The sequence below is a fragment of the Antechinus flavipes genome, chromosome 1 (genome assembly GCF_016432865.1).
Source record: "Antechinus flavipes isolate AdamAnt ecotype Samford, QLD, Australia chromosome 1, AdamAnt_v2, whole genome shotgun sequence".
In the NCBI taxonomy this organism is placed as follows: Eukaryota; Metazoa; Chordata; class Mammalia; order Dasyuromorphia; family Dasyuridae; genus Antechinus; species Antechinus flavipes.
In genome coordinates this window covers 482,282,906-482,295,343 of record NC_067398.1, presented here as the reverse complement: position 1 = coordinate 482,295,343, position 12,438 = coordinate 482,282,906, and the positions used below count along the sequence as shown (strand labels likewise).

Genomic DNA, 12,438 nt, shown 5'->3' with positions numbered 1-12,438 from the left:
TTAAAAGCCCTGCATGGAATGTATCAATGACACCATGAAAAAAAGTTTTTAAATAGAGACTAAAAAAAAAAACTTGTACTTAAGCTTTTTAGCTTAAGCAAGATTAGAATACTTCTAATGAAAGACAAGTAGATTGGTTATGAATTCTAGCTATGGAAGATTTGGCAAAGATGTTCACAGGCTTACAATTTTGGAAATCAATACTTATTCTCAAATAAGAAGGTAAAGAAAATCATCAATTTTTTCATTAGGACTAGGAATAAAACATGAGGAAAGTGCCCAAAGATCCTATAAAAAGAGGAGGAAGCCTATGGTAAAGTATTTCCTGAAGAGAGCCCAGTATCACTTTATTCATGGAATTAACCTGGATTCCTTAAAGTACTTGTAAAAAATAAAACTGTTTTGTTTGGATATTAGGAGATTAAAGTAGCATTTAGATCAAATTATCATATCTCAAACTGTCTGCGAAAGGAAAAACAATTTTAAAAATCCTATTTAAAATTATGCAGTGAAAAATCATTTATTAGCCTAAGTCAAAGTTTCCCATTAACATGCTACTTTCATATCTTATCATGGAATGAAGGCAACCTTTAGTTCTCAAAGTCTATGCCAATAAAGAGTAAGTCAAATCACTTCCTACCAAGCTATAAATGCCTTAAATATTGAAGGGATGTGCTAAAGTCAGCTTGAATAGGCTTGTGAGAGCCAGTTGTTAAATTTTCAGTGTAAGCATTTAGAAATCAACAAATGCTATAAATAAGGACACAATTTATTTTTTTATTGTCTATACTTTTAAAAATAATGAAAAAAGGATGTTAATGTTGCAGATTCATATGTACATTTTTTGAGAGTCAGTTAAACATTGACTAGCATACAACTGAATATGGGTTTGGATACCTTTGGGGTATGCAGAGGAATAGTTCATGGGAAGCAAGTAGATTGAGGGATTGAATAGTTAGGGTGTTTGAGGTAGAGTCAGAGGAGAGTAAAATTGTGAGTCAGATATTAAAGTAGTGGAAGAATGAGAATACGCTGTAAATCTATGCACGATGACTACCAGAATTTTAATTGGATGTAGTTATGGATTATATGAACTTCAAAGAAGATGTTACTGAGTGATAGAAATAGGGAGAGAACCCCAAAATGTTAATGGAGAGCAGGAGGTATTACAATTCACCTGCCTTATTCAGTGAGTTAAGGGAAATAATTGTGAAAGTGCAGCCACTATTAGAAAGGGTGACTGGGGAGGCTTTGTCAGAGGAACCAACTTTCCTCCTTGAAAAACGAGCAGATTTTTCAAATCCTCAAAGCCTCATCCATTGTAAAGTCCTCAACTCTTTTCACCAACCATCTCTCAACCAACAAAAGCATTCATCAGTGGAAATGCCTCTCACATCCAAAGACCTAATTCTTCTCTCCTCTTTTAAATCTTTCTCCTTCTTCCTTATTCATTCCCCATATGTCACCTTTCCTCATTACTTGCTCTTTGATTTGCTCCTATTACATCATTCATTCTTCTATAACTCCTTCAACTCCTATCCCTGTCTTTTTATACCCTCCCACATTATAATATAGTACCACAAAAAATATCACTTCATTTATAGACAAAGTGTTGCTAGGCTCTATTCATCATGCCTCTTGTAAATATCTTCTCTGTTACCTCTAGCAGATTCTGACGTCATCCCTGGCTCCTTGTGTACATTTAAAAAGAATTCTTTGATTGGGCTCTTGGTTATCACTCTTCCTATGACTTTCTTTGCTGGTAGTATTTAATTGTGGTATTGAGTCCCTCCTATTCTTGTTTTAGGGTAGTCCAAAGGCAAACAATCTCCCCAGTTCTAGTTTTCTTTCTAAAAATGTTTCCAACCCTTATTTTTACAATTGAGCACCCCCTTTTTTTTGCCATATATGGTTAGGGTCAGAATTGTAGGGTAAATCATGCTATATTGTATCTTGAGCTCCATTATTCTCCAAAACATATTATTCAATTATCTTTTCCTTTTTTTTTTAAAGTGAGGAATAACCTTGTGTTGAATTGTTCTTTCCTTTGTATGGCCAAGTCTTTTTCCTGGTGGCTGGTAGAACTTGTTTCTGAATTGAATTAAGTTTAACCACTATGTATCTTGGAGTCTGTAGCCTTGATTTTTTTTCTTTTCTTTTCTTTTATTTTTTTTTCCCCCAGGAGGTGGTTAGTCTGTGAATTCTTTTGAATGGAATTTCATTTTCTATGTTTAGAAGTTCTGAAAATTTTCTTCTATTATTTCCTTTGTTATAAGATTAAGTTTTTTTCCCCCTGTACTTTTCTTCTGGGAGACAATCCTTAGGTGATTACTGTTGGAATCTTTACAAACTGCTAACTAATTAGAGTTGATCTGATCTTACTAGAAGATGTTTTGGGCCAGAACCTGAAACAAGGTACTAAGTAGAACTAATTAGTACAATGCTTGTGTTTACACCTTTACTCATCGGAGTTCACAAGTATGCCAGATTCACAAAGTAAACTTTGTAACTTTGTTACAAAGAATTCACACCTCCCTTAAAGCTCTAAGGGCCAGAGAGCACAATGGGATAAAACCCATAATCCCATTCTCTCAGAAGAGTCAGATATAAGGCCAGTGATGAGAGATCTATTCCAGAATATATTTTCCATTTGGTGGCAGAAGAAGAGTTTTCAGAGGAAGAAGCTACGAGTCGAGAGTTCAGCGGACAACCAGATTCATCTTCATCTCACACCACTGTGGTTGATGGCTGGGCTCCTGCACCTCCCCCACTGAGATCAAGCTGGTCTGAAAGACTCACCAGAAAGCTAGCCGAGCCCCAAGTGAAGGAGACAAGAGACACATTCCATCTCTGTGCTGGCTGGAGGCAGAAGAAAGCAGAGGCAGAGGCTGAAGGACAAAACCTTTAGATTTGGAGACATCCGGAGGGCTCTAAGCTAAACTGGCTGTGTTTTGAGAAGAACAAGAACTCCAACATTTGAACTCCAAGCCTTCCAATCAATGAGCTAGATCTGCCAATAGATGAATCAATTTCAAGTGAACTTATCTACAGCATTCAAAAATTTTCCATTTACTATAACCAACCGTTCCAAATATGGATGGATGACTGGTGGAATATCTGCATTTTCTAGGTGTTAATTATTAAGCAAAAATTAGTACAAGGAGCAGAGAATCAATCCATCCTTTGTTGCATCTCTGTTTCAGAGGCTGCATTGAATGCACAATCATCTGCAAACAAAAAATCAAGCACCATTGCTCGCTCCACTTTAGATTTGGCCTGTGGCCTTTTCAAGTTGAAGACTTTACCATAAGTGTGGTAGCTGACCTTAATGCCATGTTCTTCCTTATTGAAGATATTTAATTGTGGGAGTTCAAATGTTGGAGTTCTTGTTCTTCTCAAATCGCAGCCAGTTTAGCTTAGAGCCCTCCGAATGTCTCCAAATCTAAAGGTTTTGTCCTTCAGCCTCTGCCTCTGATTTCTTCAGCCTCCAGCCAGCACAGAGATGGAATGAATGTCTTGTCTCCTTCACTTGGGGCTCGGCTAGCTTTCTGGTGAGTCTTTCAGACCAGCTTGGTCTCAGTGGGGGAGGTGCAGGAGCCCAGCCACTAGCTACTGTGGTGTGACATGAAGACGAATTTGGTTGTCCGCTGAACTCTCGACTCGTAGCTTCTTCCTCTGAAAACTCTTCTTCTGCCACCAAATGGAAAATATATTCTGGAATAGATCTCTCATCACTGGCCTTATATCTGACTCTTCTGAGAGAATGGGATTATGGGTTTTATCCCATAGTGCTCTCTGGCCCTTAGAGCTTTAAGGGAGGTGTGAATTCTTTGTAACAAAGTTACAAAGTTTACTTTGTGAATCTGGCATACTTGTGAACTCCGATGAGTAAAGGTGTAAACACAAGCATTGTACTAATTAGTTCTACTTAGTACCTTGTTTCAGGTTCTGGCCCAAAACATCTTCTTGTAAGATCAGATCAACTCTAATTAGTTAGCAGTTTGTAAAGATTCCAACAGACTACATTCTCCCTTTGAGATCTATATGTTTTTCTTGCATAGTGAACATATTTTCTTTAAATATTTAATTTTTTTTTGGCTTTTCTTCTAGGTTGTCCTTCACTTCTATTTATTTGCATTTTCAATGATTAATATTCCAATTGTTTTCTCTTTTGTTTCTTTAGTGAGATTTACCATTGTATATTCAGATTTTCCCATTCTGTTTATCAATTTTTTGTGTGTGATTTAAATTCTGCTGTCATAATTGTCATTTCTTTTAAATTACTCAGGAGTTGCAAGTTGTGGTTCTATGTTCTCAAATTTCTTAGTGTCCACTGTTTCAGCAAAGATTAGATCATTTTCATTTATTTTTTCAGTACTTATTCATAGATTCCTGAAGCAATTTACTACATAGAAAAGCCATATTCCCTTTTATTGTTACTGTTTTTCCTGTTGATTTATCTGTAAGTAGTTAAGTTCTTTGAGTTTTCTTTTTCCTGATTGGACAGAGTCAGGTAGTTGGTGATAAGGAAAATAACGGTAGAGGTGAGAGAAAACTATTTCATTTAATTTCTAGTAATGCTTTGAATGTTTGTTTGTTTTTATTCAACATCCATCTTTTTTTCCCAATCAACAAGTTATTGGCTTTTTTTTTAAAGTTATTTTACCTTTGGATGAATCTTGAGATCTTTGCTCTTTGGAATATTATAACTTCACTTACTATGGTGAAGAGTATTCAGTTTGGGTTTCTTTTCCTTTATAATTGAAGGTTTTTCCTCAATTTGCAGAATTTGTTGTTATTGGAAATGTTAAATTTAATTACAATGTGTCAGAGTTTGCAGCACATATTTATCATTTTCTAAAAAATTCTTTTTTTTCTGGAAGTGATTCTGGAAGAATCTTTTGGATTCTTCTGATCGGTACATTGTTTTCTCTCAGAAGTACTGGGTCTTTTTGGTATTATTTCTTTTATTGTGGTGTTCAGGTTTTTTGGCCTGTTGTATTTTTTAGGAGACATATAATCCTTATGGTCTTTATTCACCCTGTCTTCAGGATAAATTTGTCATATTTATATTGAGATAATGGTGTTTAAAAATATTATTGCTTTTTGCTTTTCTTTCTCCAGATTGTCCTTCATTTATATGTATTTTAATCGCAATCAGTTATTCTTCTTTATTTATTTCTTTGATAAGACAACATTTTGAATTCAAATTTTTATATTTTGCTAATTATCTCTCCTGTGTACTATATAAATTATTCTTCCTTTTTTATATCATTCATCTGTTATTTTTTTTTTCATGATCTCTTGGAAATCCTTAGGTTTCCCTGCCTTATCAGATGATAATTCATTTTTCTTTATCTTCAATGTTTATTCATAGATTTCCAGACACTTTCAGCTGATCTGGAAGCCTAATTCCTCTCTGTTATTATCTTTCTTGCTGGTTCATCTCCTTATTCTCAAGATGTTTAACTGAGGCTTCTTCCTGAAATCTTTGGTTAGTCTAGCTTTCCTATTATTCACTATTTAATTCTGTCCCTTTTGATAATGTTTTCATTTAGGAATGGACCTCTGAACTGTCTCAGCCTCCTCCCACACTGTGTAACTCATATTTCATTGATTTCTGTTTCTCCTAAAGTGACATCTGAGGGGATTTCCCAGGCCCCAAGTGAATGCCTGGTTGTTTCCCTCAAGGTGAGTATTTTTTCACATAGCCACATGCCTGACTTGACTCTGCTCCTTAGTTCTCTAGCTGAGTTATATGGCAATAGAAAATATTGACACCATGTTATCATAAACTGAGCAAGTGGCTTCTCCTTCTTCCTCTTTTTCTCCTTCTCCCTTTCCCTGTCCTTCTCCTTCTATCTCTATTTTTTTCCTTTGCCTCCTTCTCCTTTTCCTTCTCTCCTCCTTTCCCTCTTCTTCCTTTTCCTCTTCCTCTTCCTCCTTTTTTTTCTTCTGTTTCAAACTAGTAATCTGGCCTGTACAGCCTTGTGAGAATATAGTGGACAGTGAGGGAAGGGTTGCTGATTGAACTTATTAATGGTTAAGGATTAGCCTTTTCTGCTGTTAGTTCATCATATTATTTCCTAGCTAGAGTTCTTGGCAACCTAACTATAGCAGCATAAAAAACTGCTCTATCTCCCTTGCATAATTCCTATTTTATAAGGTTTTGAGAAGTTGTAAGGAACTGAGGAAATGTCTCATTGTCCATCTTATTGGTCATTTCTTAATATACATTTTAAAAAGAACCTAAATAGAACTTCAAAGTTTCATGTGTAATCTCCCCTTTTGTTCTTCATTGAATCCTAAAATGTTAGTTGATTAATAAATTTAGGTTAAAACAAGAAAATTAATAAAATGTTAAAGCATCTATTGAGATATTAGAATGAGATTGTATGGGTAATAGTTATATTGAAAATATTCTTAAAGTAATTAAGAATCAGCATAGATCTTAATAGTAGGCCACTAGAATGAAATAGAAAGACTATAAAGTGAATATATTTTTGATAAATTCAAAAATAAGGTAATTTACTGATGATATTGAGTAAAAAGAAAGTGTCTCAATAAAAACATATTCAAATATAAATAAGAGAATAATTGAAACACTTTTTAGTAGTTTTTCACTGTTTGGATAATAGCCTGCATCCAGTCTTTATATCTGAGGTACATATCTGTGTTTATATTTACTTATAACAATATATATATTTACATAAATTTAGGTAGGCTGAGGTAAAAGTTAACCGAATTAATAGTTTAAATTGTAGATTATTTAGGAAATCTTATTTTATTATTCTTAAATATACATATATATATGTATTTATAGATTGATAGATACACACACACATATCTATATTAAAATCCTAATCCCTGATCATGGAATGAAGATGAAGTACTAGACTCTAGACTCTCCAAGTCTATGATGGACTGTTTACCAGAATAGACCAGATGTCATCTGGGAACCAGTCTTACTTGGAAAAATTCATGCTTAGGTACAAAAAGATGGCTATTTTGATTACAGCAAATATTTAAGACTCTTTATTAAGATATAAAGTTACAATGTGCTCATCCTGACAAAATATAGATTCATCTCAACTAAGTACTTATAGCAACTCCATACTATGTTAAGTAGTAGAGGTACTACTTTTAAAAGCAAGTAATGATCATTTACATTTAACCCTCAGCTAAAATTCTTCTCTGATATCTCAAGCTAGAGTGGCTGTTGAATTTTGGACTAATATGATTCTTCCCCCTTCCCACCTTAGTTCTATATAGCTAGAGAAATTTTGAGTACAGGGTTGGCAAATAGTCAGTGCTTTGTACCTAAATTCAGAGAACTAAAAATGAGAAATTTGGCCCCTCATTGTTGAATATTTTGGGTAGCAACACATAAGGACAGTGTACTTTATAAAATGTCGAGGAGTTATAATTTGTATTGTGAATTCACATTAAAAGTGTGAGTTAATTAGCATACCTAAAATACCAGTCTTATTGTTATTATTCAGTTATTTTAATAGAGTCAAAATCTTCATGATTCTATTTGGAATTTTCTTGTCAAAAATATTAAAGTAGTTTACCATTCCTTTTTCCAACTCATTTTACAGATGAGGAAACCAAGGTAACTAGAATTAATAAATGACTTGCTCAGCAGCACTAACAAGTGTCTGAGGACATAGGAACTTAGGAACTTAGGAAAATGAGTCTTCCTGACTTCAGATCTGGTACTCTATTCACTGTGCCACTTATAGTTGCCCCTAGAAGTGTTCCTCTTAGCTTCTTCACTTCCCCAGGATATGTGTATTCTTAAAGTGCTTGAAAATTTTGTTGTTTTGTTTTTGTTTTTGTTTATGAAACAGACCTCTTCATTCTGTTTTATTTAGCTGTATAGAAAATTAATTTTGAAGAACAGCAAAGCTGAGTTAACACCTTATCATTTAGATAAGAAATTCTAAACTGTATACTGAACTCAGAGGGAAGCAAGAAATTTGCCTAATCTCAACTACCAGCTCTGATACTTACAAGGGTATAACTCTGGATAAGTCATTTCATTGTTCAAAGCCTAAGTTTACTAATCTATAAAACAAGTATTGTAGATTGAACTAGCTAACCTTTAAGGTTGTTTTAGTACTGTAATGGAATAGTATAAAGGGTTTATGAAATAAATTATATACAGTTTAGGATATTTGTCTGAGGCTGTATGGCTGCCCACTCTGATATTGCTTTTTAATGTACTTTGGGGAAGAAAGTATGCTAGGGGAAAAATTGGTTTTGTGTCTTATTAAATGTCAACTTGAGGCATATTACAGCTTCTGTGAAGTCCTGAAGTTCTTTTGAAGAGAGTTCAATAGCAAGAATCATTCTATGATTCTGTAATTGCTTAGGTCTAATCCTCTTTCTGTGTGTAAGAGAAGCTTGGGATAGAAGTGATATTAAAGTAGAATTATGGCAACTGCTCAAAGTTAGCTTTTATTCATTTTCCTTGATTTTCTTTCCCATATCTCTTGCTGGTTATAAAAGCTTTTGGTTAGTAATTAAGATATCCTTGTTACTTAAATGACATTCCAAATGATGCTAGACAGAAAAAGGTACATATATGTGCTTTTTCTGAAATGGTGGATATTTTGCTGATGTCCACCAGCACTTAGAGATGGCCATGATTATAGTTGATGTCATGAAAAAAAATGAGAGTGGATAAATGAGGTCAATTCCAATAAAAAAGTGAAATTAAAGATCAAGCCTGACCACCCAAGAGTAGGTATCAAAATATACTTACACCTATACTTCTAGACCACTGAGTATAACAAATTGAAAATTGCTTTATACAGTTTAAATCCTTGTTTATCTACTTATGGAAACTTGGAACTTCCTTCAACTTTCCCTCATTATTGGCCTTCTCAAATTTTGTTGATTTCTCCTTTTGGCCTCCTTTTTGTATTTGCTCCATGCTATACTGTACCACTTTTAACATTCAGAAAAGTGGCCTAGATCCAAGGTAAAAGATAATTTTTGAACTCTACTCACATAGGAACCCCTCTTGTATGATATTCCCTCATTCCTTCAGATTGGAAAGGCTTCAACCAAATGAGATATATTTATTAAATTAGCATAGTGCTTGACATATAATAAGTGCTTAATAGATTCTCTTTCCTCCTCTTAATCAATATTATAGAACTAACCTAATTGTACTCATAAGAAATTCTGAAGTTACCCCTTGCCCCTGTTATGCAGTGTTGCCTTCTCCTGGTAGTTAATTGTAATAATCAATGAAAATGAGCAGTGACCCTTGTGTTCATGCCAAAAAAAAAATAATAATAGAAGCAGTCAAAAGGAAATCAGACTGAAGGAGATGTATTGATCAGAAAACTTTTTTAAAGTGTTCCACTTTTCCTGGTTAAGGCTTTCTGTTTAAAGAATCTTTTCTTATGGAATAAGTTAGGGTATGTTTTTTTTTTTTTTTTTTTCAGAAAGAGGCCATATTCTTAGATCCAAGTGATGAAGGGAATTGTATAAGGAAGTGCCATGGTTTAGAGGAGCAAAGGATAATAATGAGAAAAGGGGAGGGGCCAACGCAAAAATTACTGACCAAGTAAAATTTCTGCAGCCTAATGATTTTCAAAAACTACTTGCCAAGCTGCATTCAACCAAGGAGTCCCAAGGGCAAGACTGATCTTAGCTCTCCATATTTATAATATGACGTGTAATTAATGCTCTATGAGCCGTTTGCAAGAAAAGAGTTCATTGGTCATCAGTTAAAACATTGCCATGATCATTTCAATTACTGGCTAATTTCTAAATTCATGAATATATTTTATTTTCATCTTTAAAGTATGATGACATTTCTCTCTGATTCCTCATATTAGTTGACAGTTAAAAGCCCATGACTGTGGACTAACCAATAGATACTCTAAGAACATTTTTCTTTGTGAAAAAGCAAGTAATGAAAGGAATTTACAATGAAAGCATATTTTCACTTATTTTCAGCCACTTTCTCTAGAAGTGATTATTCTAGAACTATTTGAATATTATTAGTATTTCCAACAAGGCAAGCACTAATATGACAACAACTGTTCTAGGACTTTTTCATATTGTTGTGTTGAGCTATAATTTTGTTTTAAATTGAAACAGCCAATAGAAAGGAGGATGTTTTCAAAGGTATCTAATATCTCACTTACTAGCTTGTCTGGTTTCTTGGTCTATGTCTTTCTGAGATTTGAGGCTAACCACAATTTAATAGGGGTGCACTTGAGCATTATTTAATTATTTAATTTTAATTTTATTTTATTAGATATTAGAGATGAAATGTAGTGGGAATTAAGGTCACCCTTCAATATTTTCAGAGTAAAACTCAGAAAATCTTTTTTGTTGGGAAAGGGGGAGATTGTCTACATTTTGTACCTATTATACTTTATTACTGGTCTATTTTGCTAGGCATGCAATGGCAACAGTATCAATACCTTAGAAGGCAAACTCCATAAATATGAAAACTTTTTTTTAGTGAATAATTTTTATTCAATTAACAGCATGGTTCCAATTGTGTCAGTGTCAATGTTATTTGTTCTTCATTCTCAAAGAGGGTGATGACATCAGGGAGGTAGTGCTATGATATGCAAATGAATTGGATTTAAGTAGGGATGCCTGTACAAGGTCACCTGTCTCACTTCCCCCTCCACAGCCATATGGATGACAAGAAATGGCCCTGTATGAAATGGGAGCCTTTTTAAGCTAAGATCTTTAATGAGTCTTAGTTTGATTGAGATTGCACCCATTCAGTGATTAAAGGTATGTAGCAACTAAGGCAAAGAATCTAGTTTTTCAACAAGTGCAAAAGAAAAAACAAAACAAAACAACAACAACAACAACAACAACAAAAACTCAATAAATAAATAAATATATCTGGGAAGGGAAGATCCTTAGAGCTTCTAACTAAAGCAGAAATAATTGCTATTTATATTAAATTTGAGTCAATTGGGTCTCAAACAATGACCAAAGGGGGCTTGGCCTAGGACCTATTGGTCAGTTATTAATTAGTGTTCAAAAAATGCTTTCCTAGAAGGATGTGAATGAAATTAATATGCAATTACTTAATTTAATTCATTATCTACTATTATCTACTAAGTTATTATCTACTAATAGATAAACAGAATATTGAATTTGTGAACTAGGATATTTGAGTTAGAATCCCAGATCTGACATTTACTACCTATTTGGCCAGGACAAATTAATTAACCTTTCCGACCCTTGGCTATTTTCATCTCTAAAACGAACATTATGCTACTTTTCTTACTTATTTGAGTATTGTTTTTAATAAAAGTACTTTATTAGCCTTAATGTCTATGTGACCTCCTATTATTTTTAGAAATATAATCAATAAAGACTTTTTAAAATAAATCAGTTTGGCATTGTCATTCATCCATAACCCCATTGATGGTTGTAAGTGGAGGAAGCTTTGTTTCCTTTTCTTAAACTCTTTTACCCTCCATCTTAGGACCAATTTTGATCAATATATTCCTTTCTCCATGTTACTAAATAGGTATCTTCTGGGAGGGTCATATGCATGTGTTTTTGTACATGTCTGTTGACATATGTCCAGATTTGTAAAGATTTTAATAAATACATGGAATTTCCTTTTTAAAAAATATAGGATATGATATCTATGACATTACATTTGTTGATGTCCACCATCACATAGAGATGTCCATTATTCTAACTGATACCATAAAGAAAAATGATGGTGGATAGATGAGGTCAATTGCAGCAAAGAGATGAAGTTTGAGAGCAAGCCTGGCCATCTGTCTCATCACTTTCTCAGGTAATAACATTCTTGAATGGCAAAGCTGCATAATGGATAAAGTGTTGGACTTGAAATCAGTAAGTTCCTCTGCAAATAAGGACTAAAATTTTAGTGAGTAAAAGGCAAATTCTGATTTAAACATAAGTCTTTGAGAACTACAGGTAGAAGACTGAGGAAATATGCATTTGATCTTAGTCTCAGTCTTCTCCTTTGTTAATTGGGACAGATAATATCTGTATAATAAACTGCACAGAATTGTTGTGAGGATCAAATAGATATCCCCCCCCCCCTCTCTCTCTCTCTTTTTCTCTCTCTTTCTCTCTCTCTCTCCATGTGAGGGTATCTCTCTCTCTCCATGTGAGGGTATGTGTGTATCCTATACATAGTTCTGTTTGACATATGACATATATGTATATATATATGTGTGTGTGTGTGTGTGTATGTATGTGTGTTGCCAATTATGAATATCAGCTATTATTGTTATAATTACAATTCTATTTCCTTTCTGAATCTTGCTTTTTAAGAGTTGTCTAAGAATCAGAGTTCAGGACAAATCTGAACCATAGTCAATGTAATCTCCAATTATAGTTTTCAGGTCAACACCTTTGCCAAAAGCCAGGATCCAACCTCACTTACATGAAGAACAGTCC

The 12,438-nt window shown here is 33.9% G+C and overlaps 1 protein-coding gene across 1 annotated transcript in view; it reads right to left on the bottom strand.

Moving 5' to 3' along the window:
• Nucleotides 1-12,438, bottom strand: part of CCDC178 (coiled-coil domain containing 178) — a 644,800-nt gene that overhangs the window by 1,477 nt on the left and 630,885 nt on the right. The gene's annotated exons all lie outside the window — the stretch shown is intronic.